The 20,776-nt window shown below is 41.7% G+C and overlaps 1 pseudogene; it reads right to left on the reverse strand.

The window, feature by feature from the left end:
* Positions 1 to 507: 507 nt before the first annotated feature.
* Positions 508 to 6,638, reverse strand: LOC105944805 (annotated as a pseudogene).
* Between the last annotated feature and the right edge of the window lie 14,138 nt (positions 6,639 to 20,776).

The raw sequence follows: 20,776 nt of genomic DNA on the forward strand, positions 1-20,776 counted from the left end.
GAGCTGAGTTCCATTGCGGACGCGCCCCTCCCGCGGAGCTAGTTGCTCCCCTCCCACTCCCACAAGGCCGCGCCGCGCTCTTCATCCCTGAGCCCCGCCCCGTCCTCCCTGCCGTCCGGCTGCGCTCCGCAGGCCCTGCCCCATGACCGCCCCTCTTCGCCAGACCCCGCCTCTTTGCTCAAGGCACTGGCCTTGCAGCGGGAGAAAGCCCCTTGTACTCTCACCCCCCCACGGTTGTGGTCCTCACTCCTTACCCCCACCGCCCGTGCCCCTCCCCCTGCTTATCTTCTAGAGAAAATGATTTAAAAGGAAGCTGCAGGACAACTAGAGTTTGAGAGGAAAAAGAAATAAGGCAAGCAGTAAATCTCAGCAGCTGCTGTGTGGTACAGAGCTGGAAAAGAAGGAAGTCATGAGTTCTGAATAAGAAATTAAGGCAGGCTCAGCCATGGAAGTCTAAGCAGCTGCCTAGGGTGTAAAGTCAGGGGCTTCCAGAAAATGCCCAGAGTGTCAGAGCATGTACGCTGTACACTTAGGATTCTGGCCAGCATCTGAAAAAGATTAGAGAAAATATGTTGAGCTGTTTGAGTTAACTCAAAGGTGAGCAGGCTTAACTGTGAAGATCTGTAAGCACCTGCATCAGGGGAGAGTGTCTGGGGTGTATAAGTACGTATCTCATCCTATTTTCGTTTTTGGTTTTTCGTGGCAGAGTCTCACCCTAGCTCAGGCTGATCTGGAATTCACTATGTATTCTGAGGGTGGCCTCGAACTCACAGTGATCCTCTCCTACTTCTGCCTCCCGAGTGCTGGGATTAAAGGCATGGGCCACAATGACCGGCCCTAATTTCTTTTTTAGTGTTTATTTATTTATTTGAGAGAGGGAGGGAGAGACAGAAAGAGAGAGGCAGATAGCATGGGAGCTGTAGAGTCTCCAGCCACTGTAAAGGAGCTCCAGATGGCATGTGCCTCCGTTTACATCTGGTTTATTTCGGTCCTGAGGACTCAAACCTGGGTGCTTAGGCTTTGCAGGCAAACACTTTAACTGCTAAACCATCTCTTCAGTCCTCCTATCATCTTTTTCCTTCATTCTTTTCTTCTTCTTCTCCTCCCCTTCCCCCCTTCTTTCTCCTCCTTCTTTTGAGGTAGGGTTTCACTCCAGCCATGCCTGACCTGTAATTCATTATGTACTCTCTGGGTGGCCTTGAACTCATGGAATCATCCTTCCTCTGCCTCCGGAGTGCTGGGATTAAAGGCGTGCGTTGCCACACCCAGTTTCCTGTCTTCTCAATCTGTGTTCAGGAGCATCAGTGTTCCTGAGAAGCAGTTTCCTGTCCAGGTAATTTTCAAGATTTCTTCCTTTCATGACTCAGAAGGCACCATAGTGCTGAGATGAAGTGACAGAGGAGTGCTCAACACTGAAATATCTCTATCATACCTTCCAAGGCTCAGGGTCCGTTGTAGAAGAGGTGGAGGGAAGAATGTAAAAGCCAAAGAAAGGGTAGGGCTCTTTGCAATACACTCTACACACATAAAATAGCTTGGATATCCATGTCCTCACAGTGCCTGGCACTACATTACACAAGACCATCATACTAGGAATGAAAGAGAGACTGATTGAGAGGGGAATGGGGAGAGGAAATGATAGGAGAGTGGAGTTGCAAAGGCAAAGTGTGTGTGTGGGGGGGTGGGTGGGAAATAACCGGGTTTATTGTCTATAATTATGGAAACCGTAAAAAAATTTTTTAAAAAAGGTTTCTTCCTTTCTACCTCCTAACTCTGCCTCCCTAGTGCTAGGATTATTAAAAATATGTGCCACCACACCCAGCAAGGATTAAGTCTTCATGGAGGTAGCAATAGTATGTCTTTGTGATCTTAACAAACTTTGAGGCAATTTAAGCTGCAATCTTGTTGTTTCTTTTTTTGGTGGGGGTGGGTGAAGTGTGTGAGGTTTGAGGTAGGGTCTTGTTCTAGCCCAAACTGACCTGGAATTCACTATGTAGTCTCAGAGTGGCCTCAATTTACCGTGATCCTATGCCTCTTGAGTGCAGGAATTAAAGGTGTGCTCCACCACGAAGGGCTAGGCTGCTATGCGTTTACTCAAAGCTATAGATACAGTTCAGATCTCAATTTTTTGACGAAAAAATATATAACAAAATAAATTAAAGAGAACTAGAAAAATAAATCTATAAGATCTCCATGTTTTACCAGGAAATAGTTTTTTCTTTTCTGGCTTAGACAAAGCCCTGCTACCTCCACTGTCTCCCCTTTCATATGGTATTTAAATCTCCAAGAGGGTAATTGTGATGCTTCCTCCTTCCTTTCACTGAGTATTTCAAATTCTAAAGAGTGCAATTGTATATTTTCCCTTTCTTAAAAATTAGTGTGTTGCCAGGCATGGTGATGCATGCCTTGAATACCAGCATTCCTTAGGCAGAGGTAGGAGGATTACAATGAGTTCGAGGCCACCCTGGGACCACATAGTGAATTCCAAGTAAGACTGGGCTAGAATGAGACTCTACATTGAAAACAAAAACAACAAAAAAGTGTGTTACCTGGAAAATGGAAGGTGGAGCCACAGCTAATCATGAAGGAACGACCCATCTTCAATGACCTTCAAGTATGTTAATGCCTAGCTTGCTAACCTAAGAGCCCTCAACACAACCCTCACCTGTCAGGGACAGTGCTGGAGGAGACAGGCTGGCACTACAGTCAGCAGCTTGAGAGTTCCCTTACCCTTTAAGGACTGTAGTGAGTCCCAGACCAGAAATGAACAGAACACCATCAAATAAAAATTAAAAAGGAAGCTGGGCATGGTGGCACATGCCTTTAATCCCAGCACTTGGGAGGCAGAGGTAGGAGGATCACCGTGAGTTTGAGGCCATCCTGAGATTACATAGTTAATTCCAGGTCAGCCTGAGCTAGAGTGAGACCCCATCTCGAAAAATCAAAAAATGGGCTGGAGGGATGGCTTAGTGGTTAAGGCACCTGCCTGCAAAGCCAAAGAACCCAGGTTTGATTCCCCAGGACCCACGTTTGCCAGATGCATAAGGGGGGGGGGTGCATGCGTCTGGAGTTTGTTTGCAGTGGCTGGAGGTCCTGGCATGCCCATTATCTCTCTCCCTTTCCCCCTTTCTCTGTCAAATAAATAAAAATAATAAATATGTAAAAAAAGAGAAACCAAAAATAAGTAAATAAAATGCAGGGGCCTACAATCATCCTAAAAGTAACAGAATTATGGATCTGGAGATAGCAGTAACCAGAGTGGTGAGCCAGAGTGTCCAAGAAAATAAATTTCCATACAAGTAAACGGGTAACTGGTTTACAGAAGTCTTGTGAGTCCCAGACCAAAAATGAACAGAAGATGACCAGAATAAAAATTAAAAAGGAGAGTCTTCATTAAGCCAGCTAATGTCTGTCCTCTCACAGCAAGGAGAGTAGCCCCATCCTACTTATACAGTGAGTTTTAAAAGGCAAAAACCACATACCTTTACAATAATCTGAAAACCCCCCAGCCACCCCCTCCGCACAAGAGCAAGCAAGCAAGCATGATTACAAAAGCATAATTTTTGCAGTTAGCACCAGGTACGAATCAGATACCTAATATCAGGACATCTTGAACTCAGGGTGAAAGCAAACACCAGATGCCTTACTGGGACCCATCCACATTCTTATAATTAATGCTCTGTGCTAATCTTCACTCTCTTATGGCTCCTTGAGAATGTCAAGATAGCTGAATAGCTAAGATGGCTTCCCTTAGGTCTGTTCACCAGAGGTTGTTTCAGAAGCAGGACATGACAGTTAGCTTGTGCAGTCAATAGGATTTAAAACAATTTTTCTCTTTTGATATCTCACACTGAATTCCTCAAGCTTCTGCCATGCGTAGACTAGTCATCTTTCATCTTTCATCTGCTCCTTGTTGGGGCAGATGTCCTCCGGAGCTTGACCTGAGAGGGACCCTCTGGGTTCCTGGTAATCTGTTAACTGCTACAGTCAGCTGAAGACATTATCCTTTTGACTCTGGTGTGATGACTGTATACTCCTTGGCTGATGGGTATGGGCCCATTTCCCTGAGGGTATGTGGGTCCCCTTTATTACAATTTTTTGGGGGGGAGTGGAGGTTTAAAGTAAGGTCTTGCTCTATCTCAGGCTGACCTGGAATTCACGCTGCATTATCAGGGTGGCCACACACTCATGGAGATCCTCCTACCTCTGCCTCCTGAGTGCTGGGATTAAAGGTGTGAGACACCACGCCCAGTTTGTGTTACAAATGTTAAGGGCTCACCATCAATGGCAGGCAATACTGGTTTACCTCTGTAAATCTGAGCAAAGCAACACCTTCAAACAAACAACCAGCGCCACCCATATCAGCAAGTAAAAACAGCTAGAATTCTAAATCCTTTTTTTACATGTCAGGATGGGGGCCTGAGACCTGTCCTTAGTGATATACTTCCTTTAATAAGATATATCAAGGAGAGATTGGACTAATACAAATCAGTAACTATCAGGTAAACATAACTAGTGAGGGAAATTTTTGGAATTTTTTTTTCTTTTTGTTCTCAAAGCTTTTACTTTGTGACATCATGGAAAAACTCAATGACTCTCTCTTTCCTGTATTCTTATACTCCAGAATACCAGGTAGGGTGCCAATTTGTTAGTCCAGGGGGAATAAAGCAGACTTTGAAGAACAGGACACTTCTTGAGCACTCAGGCCCCTCCAAAAGAGTCTACATGCTTCCTGTTGCCCACAACTCAGGTCATCTAGCCTGATTTCAAAAGTTGCAGCTTTTGAAAAAAAAAGGGCAGCAGTTCACCTAAAGCTTTGTCTTTCTGTGCCATATCCCTCTGCTCATATCAGTTCATTTTTATGCAAAGCAACTCTGCACAACTTCTCAGGACACGGGCATAATAGCAAGCCTCACACAAACTGCTAGTTCAGTCCAAGCAAAACTCTTTCTCACCCTCCTAAGCCAAACCTCACAGTCCATAGTTCTTACTGCATTCAGGTCTTTCAACTCTGACCAGAATAGTCCATCAAGCTGTACTTATAGCACTGCAAGGTATCTCTTAGGCCAAGGTTTCAAATCTTTCCATATTCTTCTTGAAAATCAGCTCCAAAAGGCCAAAGCCACACAATCAGGTGTCTAGCAGCAACTCCACTCTTGGTACCACTTTACTGTTGCAGTCAGGTTTGCATTGCTGGTAGAAATCATCCAACTAAGAGCAATTTGTGGCAAGAAGAGATTTATTTTGGCTTACAGGCTCGAGGGGAAGCTCCACAATGGCAGGGGAAAATGATGGCATGAGCAGAGGGTGGACATCACCCCCTGGGGTGGACAATAGGAACAGGACAGTGTGCCAAACACTGGCAAAAGGACACTGGCTATAATACCCATAAGCCCATCCCCAACAATAACACTGCCTCTTAGAGGTGTTAATTCCCCAAGCTCTGTCATCTGGGAACCTAGCATCCAGAACACCTCAGTTTATGGGAGACACCTGAATCAAACCACTAACACTCAGCGTGCACACAGCTCGCTGTACCTTGGCCAGATCTCCATCAGGTACCACAGTGGGAGGCTGGTAGTTAATGCCAACCTTGAATTCAGTGGGGTACTAGTCCACAAACTGGATGCTAGGCTTGGTCTTGATGGTGGCGATGGCAGCATTGACATCTTTGAGAACCACATCATCACAGTAAAGCAGGCAGCAAGCCATGTATTTACCATGGTGAGGGTCACATTTTACCATCTGGTTGGCTGGCTCAAAGCAGGCATTGGTGATCTCTGCTACAGAAAGCTGTTCATGGTAAGTTTTCTCAGCAGAGATGGCAGGGGTGTATGTGGCCAGAGGAAAGTGGATGTGGGGCAGGGAACCAGGTTGGTCTGGGATTCTGTCAGATCAACATTCAGGGCTTCATCAAATCTGAGGGAAGCAGTGATGTAAGACACAATTTGACTTATATAAATTAGTATAGGTTGGGTGCTCAATATGGAGGTTTCTATGATAGAAGTCATAGATAGCCTCATTGTCTACCATGAAGGCACAATCAGAGTGCTCCAGGGTGGTGTGAGTGGTGAGGATGAAGTTGTAGGACTCAACTCAACGGTGGAAACCTGGGGGGCCGGGTAAGTGGAGAACTCCAGCTTGGACTTCTTACCATAATCAACAGAGAGCCATTCCATCAGCTGGGTGGTGGATCCAGAGCCAGTTCCCCACTGAAGCTATGGAAAATCAAGAAGCCCTGAAGACCTGTGCACTGGTCAGCCAGCTTGCAAATTCAGTCCAAGACAAGGTCAATGGTCTCCTTGCCAATGGTAGAGTGCCCATGGGCACAGTTACTGGCAGCATCTTCCTTGTCTGTGATGAGCTGCTCAGGGTGGAAGAGTTGTCAGTAGGTGCCAGTATGAACTTCATCAATGACTGTGGGTGCCAGGTCTACAAACATTGCCCTAGGCACATGCTTGCCACCACCTGTTTCACTGAAGAAGGTGTTGAAGGAGTCATCTCCTCCCTCCAATGGTCTTGTCACTTGGCATCTGGCCATCAGGCTGGATACCACATTCCACACAGTAGAGCTCCCAGCAGGTGTTGCCAATCTGGACACCAGCCTGGCTGACATGGATGGAGATGCACTCACACATGATGGCGACAAGTGAAGCAGTGAAGGCGACAGAAGCAGGCACCGAGTCCCAGTTACTGTCTCCAACAAGCTAAGGGTCAATGTAAGTAACACACTTTAGAATTCTTTGTTTAAAGGTAGTGGTGGCTGACTAATCAGGGACAAGCAGATCAGAAGGCATGAGTTAATGTTAGAATTTAGTATTGTAAATCAGCATCAGACAGGGGAGCCTATTAGTCTGCATCTTTGTAGGAGAGACTTTTAGGGACCTTTGAGGAGCTCAGTGACTCTCAGCATTGTCATCTGCTAGGATAAGTCAAGACCGTGCCGACCAAGTAGCCCTCCCTCTTTTGGCAAGCCTGGAGGACTGATTTTTCTCTGATGTGATTCTCCTGTTGCAGATATACTGACTTGGAATTCATCTCTGGGTCTCCATGTCCTCCCTGATCAGGAACACAGGTAATTTAAAAGAGGTTAGAAGTTGGGCTGGAGAGATGACTTAGTGGTTAAGGCACTTGCTTGCAAAGCCAAGCCACCCAGGTTCAACTCCCCAGGACCTTTGTAAGCCAGATGCACAAGGGGGCACACACGTCTGGAGTTTGTTTGCAGTGGCTGGAGGCCTTGGTGCACCCATTCTCTGTCTCTTTCTCTACCTGCTTATGTCTGTATCTCTCTCTCAAATAAATAAATAAGCAAATAAAAAAGAGGTTAGAAGTTAGCAAGTGTCCCATCATCTTTTGTGGCCTTCTGACCTTGGAGCAGGAACCAAAACATTGCTTATCCTTTTAACTCCAATGTTTCCAATTGACTTTGGGTTCTACATATGGCTATTAATCACTCAGAGAGACTGTACATATCTGATTAGCAAAACAGATCTAGTTAAAAAGGTTCAGAACATATCTGGTTAGTAAAGCAGATCTGGTTAGAGAATGACGCAATAGTTTAAAATCATTCTGATTAATACTTAAGTTTAGTTGTCAGGTGACAGTGTAAGCTATATTTGGAACATAGAAAACATGCACATTCTATCTTTTAAGTATCTGTCAGTTATAAGTATAGGCAGAACATTTTAGTAGCCCTGAAAACAATATTTTACCAATTAGTTTATCAAGGACTTTAAGCCAGCTGATTTAACCTAGAAATTGTATGTCAGGAAAAGACAAGACAGTATAAAAACTTATCATCTGTATTTGAAAACAACTTTGGTTAGTCTGTATACCTATGCAAGCACCAATTACCACCAAAACTGGAAGCAGAAGAGCAGAGTTTAAGATTATTTTTCTAGAGCAGGAAACATGTCTTAAGTGTCAATACATCTATAAGCGATGAACTTAAGATCCTAGCAATGAGACAATTACTTCAGTAAAACCTTGACTGTGACTGATTATACATAGCTTAAGAATAAAGTAAAACCTGGTCATTACTGAGCTGAACTAGCCCGATTTTAACATACATTACAGACATTTTGACAGATGCACAGTAATTTCTTAAACAAGTATTTTTAATCATTGAACAATTTTATAGCTGAACATGGAGGAATATTTATAACTGTTAGAATATATAAGGCTTAGACAAAGTATATTAAAATTGTTTGCATAAAGTGGATTTCCCTAAGACATGGGGAATTTCCTCAGTTTTCCTAAGAACAAAATCACAATGACTAAGTCACTTTTATTTTCACTTTGTGCATCTGGCTTTTTTATTATTATTATTGACAACTTCCTTGATTATAAACAATATCCCACGGTAATTCCCTCTCTCCCCCCACTTTCCCCTTTGAAACTCCACTCTCCATCATATCCCCTCCCCTTCTCAATCAGTCTCTATCTTATTTTTTTTAAATTTTTATTTATTTGAGAGCAACAGACAGAGAGAGAAAGAGGCAGATACAGAGAGAGAGGGAGAATAGGCGCGCCAGGGCCACCAGCCACTGCAAACGAACTCCAGACGCGTGCACCCCGTTGTGCATCTGGCTAACATGGGTCCTGGGGAATCAAGCCTCGAACCGGGGTCCTTAGGCTTCACAGGCAAGCACTTAACCGCTAAGCCATCTCTCTCTAGCCCTCTATCTTATTTTTATGTTATGATCTTTTCCTTCTATTATGAGGTCTTGTGTAGGTAGTGTCAGGCACTGTGAGGTCATGGATATCCAGGCCATTTTGTGTCTGGAGTAGCACGTTGTAAGGAGTCCTACCTTTCCTTTGGCTCTTACTTTCTTTCCACCACCTCTTCCACAATGGACCTGAGCCTTGAAAGGTGTGATAGAGATATTTCAGTGCTGAGAACTCCTCTGTCACTTCTTCTCAGCACCATGGTGCCTTCTGGAGCTGGTTCTGCCTGCTTCTTTGCACTCTAGATGCTCTGGATCTCTCCTACTTCTCTGCTGCAGTTGATAATTTCTTATACACCTCACTTTTTTAGTAGAAGAGTGTATTTTACTGTTTTTTTTTTTTTCTTTTCTTTTTCTCCCCAAGGCTGCTTTGGCATGGTTCCTACATGGCCATCTTAACTGGAAGTCTAAGTCATTTTTTATAAGACTTAGATTATAACTTCAGTGATAATCACCCAGCAAAACCAGCACGAACAAGAGAAGAACCTTATTAAAATTGCAGGGCTTTATTTGGGCATGGTGGCACATGCCTTTAATCCCAGCACTTGGGAAGCAGAGGTAGGATCACTCTGAGTTCGAGGCCAGCCTGGGACTACAGAGTGAGGCAGCCTGAGCTACCATGAGACCCCCTTACACCTTGAAGAAAAGTAACTAGGGCTTAGCAGTAAAGGTGCATGCCTATGCAACCTAAGGACCCAGGTTTGATTCTCCAGGTTCTACATAAGCCAGATACACATGGTAGCACATACATCTGGAGTTTGTTTGCAGTGGCTAGAGACCCTGGTGTGCCCATTCTCTCTCTCTCTAATAAATAAATAAAAATAAAATCTTTTTAAAAAAGTAAATAAATAAAAAATACCCTGGCCTTTAACTTTTTTTCTAGAGAAAAACATACATTAAGAAAAACTTTGGGGGCTGGAGAGATGGCTTAGTGGTTAAGCATTTACCTGTGAAGCCTAAGGACCTCGGTTCGAGGCTCGATTCCCCAGGACCCACGTTAGCCAGATGCACAAGGGGGCACATGCGTCTGGAGTTCGTTTGCAGTGGCTGGAGGCCCTGGCATTCCCATTCTTTTTTTTTTTTCTCTCTCTCTCTATCTGCCTTTCTCACTCTGTCTGTCACTCTCAAATAAATAAATAAATAAATAAACAAAAAAAAAAAAAGAAAAAGAAAAAGAAAAACTTTGGGGCTGGAGAGATGGCTTAGTGGTTAAGTGCTTGCCTGTGAATCCTAAGGACCCTGGTTCAAGGCTTGATTTCCCAGGACTCATGTTAGCCAGATGCACAAGGGGGTGCATGCATCTGGAGTTCGCTTGCAGTGGCTGGAGGCCCTGTCATGCCCATTCTCTCTCTCTCTCTCTCTCACTCTCTCTCTCTCTCTCTCTGTCTCTGCCTTTCTCTCTGTGTCTGTCACTTTCAAATAAATAAATAATTAATTAACAACAACAACAAAAACCTTTAGATAATTTTTAAGGTTTTTCAATGATCTAACTGCCCAAAACTAATGTTAAGCAAATGAAACATAAGATCTAAAAATTTTCATTTTCTTTTATATTCTATTATTACTGATTAGTTCAGCTGAATAGTTTTGCTTACTGATAGCCAAACATCATGGACTTTGTTTAAACTATATAGTCTCAGGGTGGCCTTGAACTCACTGTGATCCTCCTACATCTGCCTCCAGAGTGCTGGAATTAAAGGTGTGCGCCACCACACCCAGTTAAACTTTATAATTTTAAAAAATATTTTATTTATTTATTTATGTGAGAGAGAGGGAGAGAATGGGCATGCCAGGTCCTCTAGCCACTGCAAATGAACTCCAGATGCATGTGCCACCATGTGCAATGTGTATCTGGCTTACATGGGTACTGGAAATTGAACCTGGGTCCTTAGGCTTCAAAGGCTGTGTGTGTGTGTATGTGTGTGTGTGTGTGTGTGTATGTGTGTGTATTCTTTATGAAGATATTTAACACTTTTAAAAGCTAAATAAGATGTCCACCCAATCTATATGTCAGTATCTAAATTAATTCAGCTGTATCTAACATACTCACAGAATAGAGGAATTGGTCTAAACTGCTATGATCTAATGAAAAAGGAGACAAGTCTCATGGAAAAGGGAGGGAATGGGCACGCCAGAGCCACTTGCCACTGCAAACAATCTCCAAATGCATGCTCCACTATGTGCATCTGGCTTTGCCAACAAGCACCTTTAACTGCTGAGCCAGAAAGACATATTTTCAATCTCCTCCAAATCAATTTTATAGAACTATAGTGAATGCAAACATACAAAAATTTCATGACATAATCTATAACTACTCAAACCTTAACCACCTCTATAATTCTGCCTGTGGCACTTTGGTAAACTTGCTCAGTGATGATATAAGTTAAATCTAAAGTATTGAGAGTGATTGTTGGAGAAATTGAAGAATCACATCTTAAATCACAACATAAGTTTGTTTAGAATTTTTTTTTACTGTTCACCATGAAATAAATATTTTCCAAGTGTATGACAGATAAATGCTGTTCAATGTCTCCAAATGTGGTCTGTTTACCTTATAAAATAGGAAAAGAGTAGATAATTCCTCCTTGAGTTTTTTTTTTTTTTTGAGGCAGAGTTTTAGATATGATAACCTTATGAGAGAATTAAATACTAATGAGCCTATTTTAACCTTAAGATTTAGTTAAAAGGTTGACAAGTAGAGGAGGACCATAGCTAATTTGGTTGAGTACTCTAATGTCAGTCTTTCACAACCATTATCATAACCAGATTAACATCAATGAGTTAAAGTTTTAAGTTTACAACCTGAATATCATAGCAACCTGCTACAAGCCAGGACCACACTTTGTTAGTCTGATGTAAGCCCTAGGTTAATAGTCATTTTATATCTTAAGAAATCTATAATCTGCTCAAGTACTTTAAGACTTAGTTAATCAACTTTGTCTTTAACTTCTTTAAGCTTACTCATACCTTCATCCACATACTTTACTTATACCTTCATTTATTAGTTTTACATTACAATCTATGTAATCATTCCATAACAATCTTTTTCATCAAACATTTACCAACATTTAATGTTTTCTGTCCAGTTTATCTTCCTTAGTCAGTTTGTCTCATAATTACCAACAACTTTCTTTCTTTCTTTCTTTTCTTTTTCTTTCAAGGTAGGGTCTCACTCTAACCCAGGCTGACCTGGAATTCACTATGTAGTCTCAGGGTGGCCTCAAACTCACAGTAATCCTCCTACCTCTGCTCCAGAGTGCTGGGATTAAAGGCATGCACCACTATGCCTCACTCAAAAGGCTTTTTATTGTTTTGTTTTGTTTTTGTTTTTTCGAGGTAGGGTTTCACTCTAGCCCAAGCTGACCTGGAATTCACTATGTAGTCTCAGGGTGGCCTGGAACTCACAATGATCCTCCTACCTCTGCCTCCTGAGCACTGGGATTAAAGGTGTGTGCTACCAACCTGGCCAAAAGGCTTTCTGAAATAACTTTTTATAAAAGAGTAGACAAAACTTGATTTATACTGTTTACCCAGAATATATATATCATAATATATATATTATATTAATATAATATATTAATATATTATAATATATATTATAATATATTATATTTAACATATATTAATATAATATATTAATATATTATATATATTATCATGTGTTGATTTTTGGAACTACTTCTCTTATAACTTTCCTGAAACACATTTTAAAAAAATGTAAGCAGATTCAAACATTAGTAGAAATTTTAGAAAACTGAGTATTAAGTACTTCTAAATTTAAACATAAATCCTTTTTTATTTGTTTGTTTTTGTTTTTGTTTTTTGAGGTAGAGTCTCATTCTAGCTCAGGCTGACCTGGAATTCACTATGTAGTCTCAGGGTAGCCTTGAACTAATGATGATCCTCCTACCACTACCTCCCAAGTGCTGGGCATGCGCTACCATGCCCAGCTAAACATAAATCTTGAAGCGGTTGTCTAGTACTTGCTCCACAGTAAACTTAAAAACAGTTACAAATTTCTTCTAAGAAGTCCTCATCTGTTCACAGTGACTTGGGACTCACCCATCACCATGCTGGGGCCAGGATCCTGAGATTCCCTGCACCTGCAGCCCCCTGGCTGTGCTAGGCAGGGAAGCTAAGAAAGAAGAGCCATCAGGGATTCTCCTGGAGGCAGCACAAACCCCAGAGAGATCTGTGCCTTGTCTCTCTGTCCAACAATGAGACTTGTGTTAGGCTCCCTGTTATTCCCAGGGCCACCTGGCCATCTACAGATCAAGCCCTTCAGAGGAAAGCACTAAGTGACACAGTGCAGGTACATCTGCCTGGACTGGCCCAGAACTTAACTATTCCTCATCTACTTCTTGCCCCTGGGGAACACAGCAGGAAAGCATAAGCCCCCTACCCCCATTTTTTTCTTCCTAAATTCCAGTTTTGGACTTGCTTAGGACTATAAGACAGTTTCATGATCCTGTCATTTTACAAGTCTTTAATATTAGGAGAATCTTGCATTTTTCCTTGCCTATGATCTTTATTACTTTTAGTGTTATTCTGGGGGATACTGAACAGTAAAAGTTGGCCATTCAGTCTAGGGCAGTGGAGTTGGTGGAGGACATCCCCCACCATGAAGTGGCACTGCTCAGAACAGAAATCACTGTGCAGCCTTAGGGCTGTGAGCTACATACATACTCATACACACATTCATTTCAAGGGCACTTTTCATATAGACTCCAGACAATCATCTCCCCTTCACACATTCATTCATTCATTTAGAAGCTGTGCATTCCCATTTTAAATTCCTATTCTATTTACAACTCTGGAGACCATAATCAAACCTTGAAATTACTTTTTTTTTTTTTTTTAATTTCAAGATACTTTATTTTCAAAATGGGTCACAACACTAAGCTTTGTGCCCATTCTGCCATTGTACAAGCTACAAATGCTTGCTCAGCAGCTGAGGGGCACACTTTAGTATGTTTGAAAAGTGAATAAAAATCCATATAAAACAAATATTCACATAGTTTCCATAGGAACACAGGTAAGTGTGACCCCATTGCCCAGCCTTCCACACTGCTGCATCTGTGCCAGCCCTACTTGTACAAAGACATTTCAAAACTAGCAGTCATTAAGTTAAGTGGACCCCCAAATCCCTAATTCAAGCTACACTTGCAGTTAAGAGTTACAAGAATGGTATCTACACATTGATAACAGTGGAAGCACAGGCTTCTGGGTGATGGTCCATCCCACTGTCCTAAGCACAAGAAATGGGCAGAGTGCTGACGCCCTGCACCTCCACTTCAGGCAGGAAGCCCTGCTTCTGAACTTGCTTCGTGAGTTGCCACATTGGTCGTGACATCACATAATAAATAGTAGGCCTCTGGAATCCATTGAAAGTAGAAGCAGCAGCAACAGTGTATGCACCCATGTTTTCAAAGAGCATCCAATCACCCACATGCATTTCAGGAAGGTTATAGTGCTCAACGATCTGATCAAGGCCATAACATGTCGGTCCCCAAATGCTGGAGGAGTAATACTTCTCATCTGGTTTGGGTCTCTTCTATAGCAGGGGCTTCACATGTGCATGATCATAAAGGATGCAATTAAATGATCCATATACTCCATCATTTACGTAATACATATAGGTTTGCTCATTAAATTCATCTTCATCATCGGAGCCAGTCTGCTCTGAGGGCACCGCGGCGGGACGGTGGCGGCTGTGGGCGACTGACCTGAAAGTACTTTGAGAATAATTTCAGACCTCACATCGATGATTTTTCCAAACCAAAATTTGACTAGTCTCAACTCCAAGTTTCAATTTTAATTTTCCAATTTCTAATTTCCCTCGGAGTGGTCAGTGTGCCCAGTTTGCCCAAGAATGACCCGTTTGACAGTTGGGAGGTTGAAGGTTCCCTCTGGTGGCCATCCCACATCAGAGTATAATTCACCAAACTTTCTCAAAGGAAAGGCATCTATGGCACCTAAGTCAGGCGCCTGCTGTTGGAAGAAGGAAAAGTTAGTGAGGGCACATTGCAATGGGCTAGATGTGGAGCTTGTGTATCCCATGGTGGAGTTTTCAGATTCTGCAGCTGGTTTTCCAAGAGAATCCAAAAATGTTAAGTGCAAAATGACAAAACAAACACTAAACAGAAAGACAAGGACACGTGGCCACACAGACATGAAACAGACAGACCAGGGGTCAGGGCAATGTCTCGCCACTACCCAAGATTCAGGAAGTACTGCTGCATACAGCTTTTCACTTAATCCCCCTTACCTCTGTAGGTTTTCAGACCACATGACTCTTAGCTCATAGTGTTGATATCCTCTAACTGCCTGTCCTTCCTGCTGGGGCCTGGCGAACATCCTTGGGGCTGAGAAACAGCTCTTAGTGGCTGCCCCTTAGTGTCTCCAACCAGTAGTCAGAGTATAGTCCCAGGAAATCAAGACTCTGTGAAACCAGATTTAGGGTCAGTTTAGCAAGAAGAATATAATATCTTACTGGGGCCTCCAAATGTAGTGAGTCCCAGATCAGAAATGAACAGAACACTACCCAAATAAAATTAAGAGGGAGAGTCTTTATTAAGCCAGCTGGCATCTGTCTCCTCACAGCAAGGAGGAGAGCAGTCCCATCCTATTTTTACAGTGAGTTTTCATAGGTAATAATCACATTCCTTTACAATGACCTACCCCTTACTCTACAGTTATCCCTATACCCCAATTATCTTTTGCAAGAGTAAGAAAACAGAACTTGGGCAGAGTGAGCTCCAGATAAGGGTGAGACCAAATACCAGATAAAGCTCCAGTGGATACCAGGCCACCTTGACCTCAGGGCAAGACTAACATCAGATGTCTTTACTGGAATCATGCCCTCAGGTTTGTAGTTACTGCTCTGTGCTAATCTTTACTCTCTTATGGCTCCTTGAGAATGTCAAGATGGCTGAGTGGCCTAACATGCCTTCCCTTAGGTCTGCTCACCAGAAGTTGTTTTAGGACTGCCACTCAGGTTAGCTTTACTACAGAAAAGAATTGCAGAACAAGCCAGTATGAGACAGAGTAGAGAGTATTGAAAAAGCTTAAAGTCTGGGGCTACAACTTAGTTGGTAAAGTACTTGCCTTGCATGATTGAAGCCCTGGATTTGATTCCCAGCATTACATTTATGGTGTTGTAGAACTTTTCTGAAAAGATTACTCCCATGCCAGCATGAGTGAAAGCAGAAGAGTTTATTTCCCAGGGACCTAAGTTGGGATGGCTCCCCAAAGTAACTTCGGTGTTAAGCTGAGATTTACTTTCATTTTATAGTGTTCATAGCAGAGGGGAGGGGTGAGCAAGCAAGCAGGCAGCTGGTTTATAGAAGCAGGATGTGCAGTCTGTATGATCCAAAACAATTTTTCAAAACATACCTATGAATCAACAGGCATATGGATCATATGTTGTGCCCACTTATCGGCACCCCCAGTGACCACTAAGGGGAACCAAACATGTATGCAAAGGCAAGGAGCTTTATTTCCAGCTTAAGTCAGTCTCTTGACTTTGCCAATGCAGTGGACCTGTACAAGAGCCCCGAGTAGTGGGAGGGTAGGGTTTTTATAGGGATTTGAACATAGAAGAAGGGGATGGGTACATGATTGGTTGATTAAAAAACAGTGTACTCTTCTGATTGGCTTAGGATTTTGGTAGGCAAAGTTGTCAGGGTGGGGCTAGGGGAATTGAACTTATCTATGACTACAGGAATGTATGGTGTAATCAGTTTCCAGTAACTGTTAAACCCACCCTTACCAGAAGATAAAAACTTAGACATTGCCGGGAAACAGAAATTTAGGCCTACTGAGAACTCTGAAGCCTGTCATGGCATCCATCTGGTTCCTAAATCCTTCATTCCCCCATCTCTTTGTACCATGGGGAGCCAAACTTGGATCCCAATTGAGTTAGTGAATGGAGTCTAATGGTATATACTGTGATCTTAAAACCATAAGCTGTACTGTATTAATGCGTTCCCTAACAAAAGCAACTAATCTATTAATAATGCAAGGTCCTATTGTGATTAGCAACAAAAATAAAAGTCATGGCCCTGCTAAAGCACACAGCAGAGTTGTTAACCATGGGGAATGACTGAACCATGACTCAAACCATCCTCTGTCAGCTTCTCTTTCTTTCTTTCTTTCCCTCTTTCTTTCTTTCTTTCTTTCTTTCTTTCTTTCTTTCTTTCTTTCTTTCTTTCTTTCTTTCTTTCTTTCTTTCTTTCATTTTTCCAAATTCTCTTGTACCTTTGCTATTGAGTCTATAATTATACCTGAATGGTTGATATAAAAACAACATTCTTCTCTTAAGGCCACACATAGTCCCCCTTGTTGGAGGAATAATAACTCCAACCCCTGTCTGTTCCATAATACAACCTCAGCTAAGGAATCTACATTTTTCTCTAAGTGAGTAATGGATGTTTCTAGCCTCTGAATGTCTAAGTCTATACTTTCTCTCAACTCATTGTAATGTTTTCCTTGAAGGGTGAGTGCTGCAATGCCTGCTCCTGCCCTTTTCAGGCCTGCATTGGGAAATGTTGTCACCAACTGGACAGTAAATAAGGCACCAGGATCATACCCAGTAGTGTACAGTCTTATTCCCCAGGTCTTTCCATTAGCACAGGACACCTGTCTCCCTTTTTCTGTAAACTTGAGAGGAACGAAATTACAGGTCTCATTTCCTTTCAAGGGAGGGAGGTAACATGGTCCATTTTGGTCCCTGGTCTGGTTCAGTGTCATGGTGATAAGGTCCCCCTTAGTAGGTGGGTTCCAGTATACCCTTCAGGTAGACACACATTGCCAGCCAGCACAGTAGAAGGCTTCAGGTCTCCCACAGCCCCTTTGATTCTTGCTTTCTCTAAGTGCCCAGGGCATACATAGAAATAATAAATTTCCTGATTCGCCCCAGAGTCCCATAAGTCACCCACTAGTTGATGGAGGTCGAAGATCAAATCAGGAGTAAGCAATTTCCTCTGTGGCAATGTTGGTTATTATCCAGGTCAGATTATAAACTTTGTGGGGAGTAGCTGCCATAATACGTACAGTTAGGAGCACAGTCAGGATTAGGAGCATTTGATTTGGAGCTTGAGTGGGGTGCTGCGTTTCCATTGTGGCTGATAGTCCTCAGGTTCAGCCAGTGGATCTGCTGGTCGGATGTGGGTGTGATGAATCCAAGTGGCAGTTTCGTCCATCTTCACAGTGGTAGATATGGTGAGGATGAAGACATAGGGTCCCTTCCAGAGGGTTCCAGTGTCTTGTGGCGATGGTGGTGGAACAAACACCCAGTCTCCAGATTATTTACATATTTTAGATTTGAAAATAACCCTTTGAACATCTATATTTGTTTTTCTTTATTATAGAGTTAAAACTATGGGGAAAAGATGTCTTAATGTTTGTTTCCCCTCTTGGAAAGCTCTTGTGTTTCTTAATAGGCCATTCATATATGTAAGGTATTTTTTTTTATCTTTGGTTATACATTTCTCTTTGAGTATTTAAGACCATGCAGGTAGCCACACCGATTTTGTTTGGGTCTCCATATCCTCCCTGCTCAGGAAGACAGGTGACTTACCAGGGGGCCAGTGTAGAAGTGTCCCATCATCTCAAGTGGCCTCATGACCTGGGAGCACAGGCCAAAATATTGGCACCACTTGCTCTGATGATTCCAATTGGCTTTGGCTTCTACATAGGTAATTAACACACTTAGAAAGGAAGTTACACCAGCCTGGATGTATGTACATATAGAACACATTTGATTACTGAAATTGATTTAGTTAAAGAATGACACAAGGGCTTCTAAAATCATTTTGTCCTGTCTTTAAAATTTTAGTTGTACTGTGGCAGCATAAGCCTTATATACGAGATATAGAAAGTAGGCACATCTCACATTTTAAACATCTAATGTTTATAAACATAGGCAGAACCTGCTACCAGTCTTGAAAACAGTACCAATTGATTTACAGACTAACTAATTTAACCTAGAAATTGTCAGACAACCAATGATTTTGGCTTAAACTTGATAGCTATTGATTTTATGTGCCACAGAAATTTTTATTAACATAAAACATGACTTAAATTTGATAAAGCTTAAGCAAGCTATCCCAACATATCCCAGGAAGATGAAAGTTATCATTACTGAAATTAAATCACTTAAACCTAAGTGATTAAACCTAGTTATGACCATTCAATACAATTAGCATAAGACAGAAGCTACCTTTAAAGTCACAATGTCTTTAGGTATGAGTACTTCACCTTTGGAAATTAACCACTTCTATGTGAGCCTTTATCTTAAGAATAGTTAAAACCTTGATGAAAAGAGGAACCTAATTTACTTTACTGAGAGAGTCTTAAAGCCAGTTTTATAACCCTTAAATCATAACAAATTAGCATCAGTGACCTATTAATGAGTGAGGCCTTATCATAAGACTCAGTTTCTCCACTGATTAAAACCTTTGTATCAGGTAAACATTAGATTTAATCCAATTAAAGGTTTCAATGAAGGGGCCCTTACCTGATATACACATTAGGTAAGCCTGATGCTTATCTTATGTAAGGAGTTTGTGACCTGATCAAATACCTTTACTCAGCTTACCTATTTAACATTTTGTCTAGTGAGAAATTTTATCTAACAGATGTGACCTTAGGTGTTCAAAAGAGAAGAACTAAAGAGAACCACAGTTATATGCTGTACTCCTCTTTCCTTGTCAGAGACAATTAGCCATTTTGTCTGTAGTCAGAGTCTGGGGGACACATGGCTTAAACTTGCATGGGGTCTGAAATAAAGGGGGCTCCATCCATTTTTTCAGAGTCCAGCTTTCCATGAATTTAAATAGCATATGTTGGAAAGCAAGAGCAAAATGAAATTACAGAGCAAAGAGATAAGCATCCTGACATTCCTTATCCTATTCTGACTTTTTTTTTTTTTTATGTAGAAAACTTACCCATTTCCAAAACACAAGGTGACAGACTCTTGTCTATGTTTAACCTGGTTAGACCTCCAATTACATCTGTACTTATGACTTTGTGACCCACCTAGCATAGGCATCACCTGTGTCTAATGTAAGATGAATTTAGATTAATACTATGTACCTATATAAAACTTTTAGAGTATCCTTTAGAGTCTGTAAACAGTTGAAAAATCTCTAACTTTAGGCATGGCATTTAGGTTTAGCCTGAAAATTCTTTCCTACATGCACATCTTTATCCACATACTTTAACATACTCAACTAAGTACCACTCAAAAAGCTTTTTTTTAAAAAAAATTTTTGTTTAATCTTATTTTATTTGAGAGCAACATACAGAGAGAGAAAGAGGCAGATAGAGAGAGAAAATGGGCGTGCCAGGGCCTCCAGCCATTGCAAACAAACTCCAGATGCGTGCGCCCCTTGTGCATCTGGCTAACGTGGGTCCTGGGGAATCGAGCCTTGAACTGGGGTCCTTAGGCTTCACAGGCAAGCACTTAACCACTAAGCCATCTCTCCAGCCCTCAAAAAACATTTTTAATGAGCATTCTATGTCCCAACATTGAAAAATTCCTTCCCAGTTCCTTCAATCAATTCATCTCATCCCATTATTAACCACCTTTCTTATAAGGCTATTATGAAAAACTACATCAAATTAATTAATCCTATTACTCACTAACAGTGAGTAGTCTAAAGACAATTTTATCATTAATACCAATAAGACACTAAATTAAGGCAAATATTGTTGCTATCTTAAGGCAGGCTGGCCTAGAAGTCAGGGCAGTTGCCTCCTCCTTTTAAGTACATTACAATTTTTTTTTAATACCTGACAAATTATAAGTTACCAATTTAGAGAGAATTCTGTTGTTTTTAATAATCCTCTATGACAGTTGAAGTTGACCTAGAACATAAATTCAGTAATTATATTTATGATATCATGTAACAAAGTTGACACTTTTTTAATGTAAAACTTTAGTTCTTTATAGGCTGTAGTTAAATGTGACTTTTTTCCCCTTTCTTGCCACTGTTTGGTGCATTGTTGTGGCTGGGCGGGGCTTGTATACACCTTAGATCAGCCCT

The sequence above is a fragment of the Jaculus jaculus genome, chromosome 8, assembly GCF_020740685.1.
Source record: "Jaculus jaculus isolate mJacJac1 chromosome 8, mJacJac1.mat.Y.cur, whole genome shotgun sequence".
Classification (NCBI taxonomy): domain Eukaryota; kingdom Metazoa; phylum Chordata; class Mammalia; order Rodentia; family Dipodidae; genus Jaculus; species Jaculus jaculus.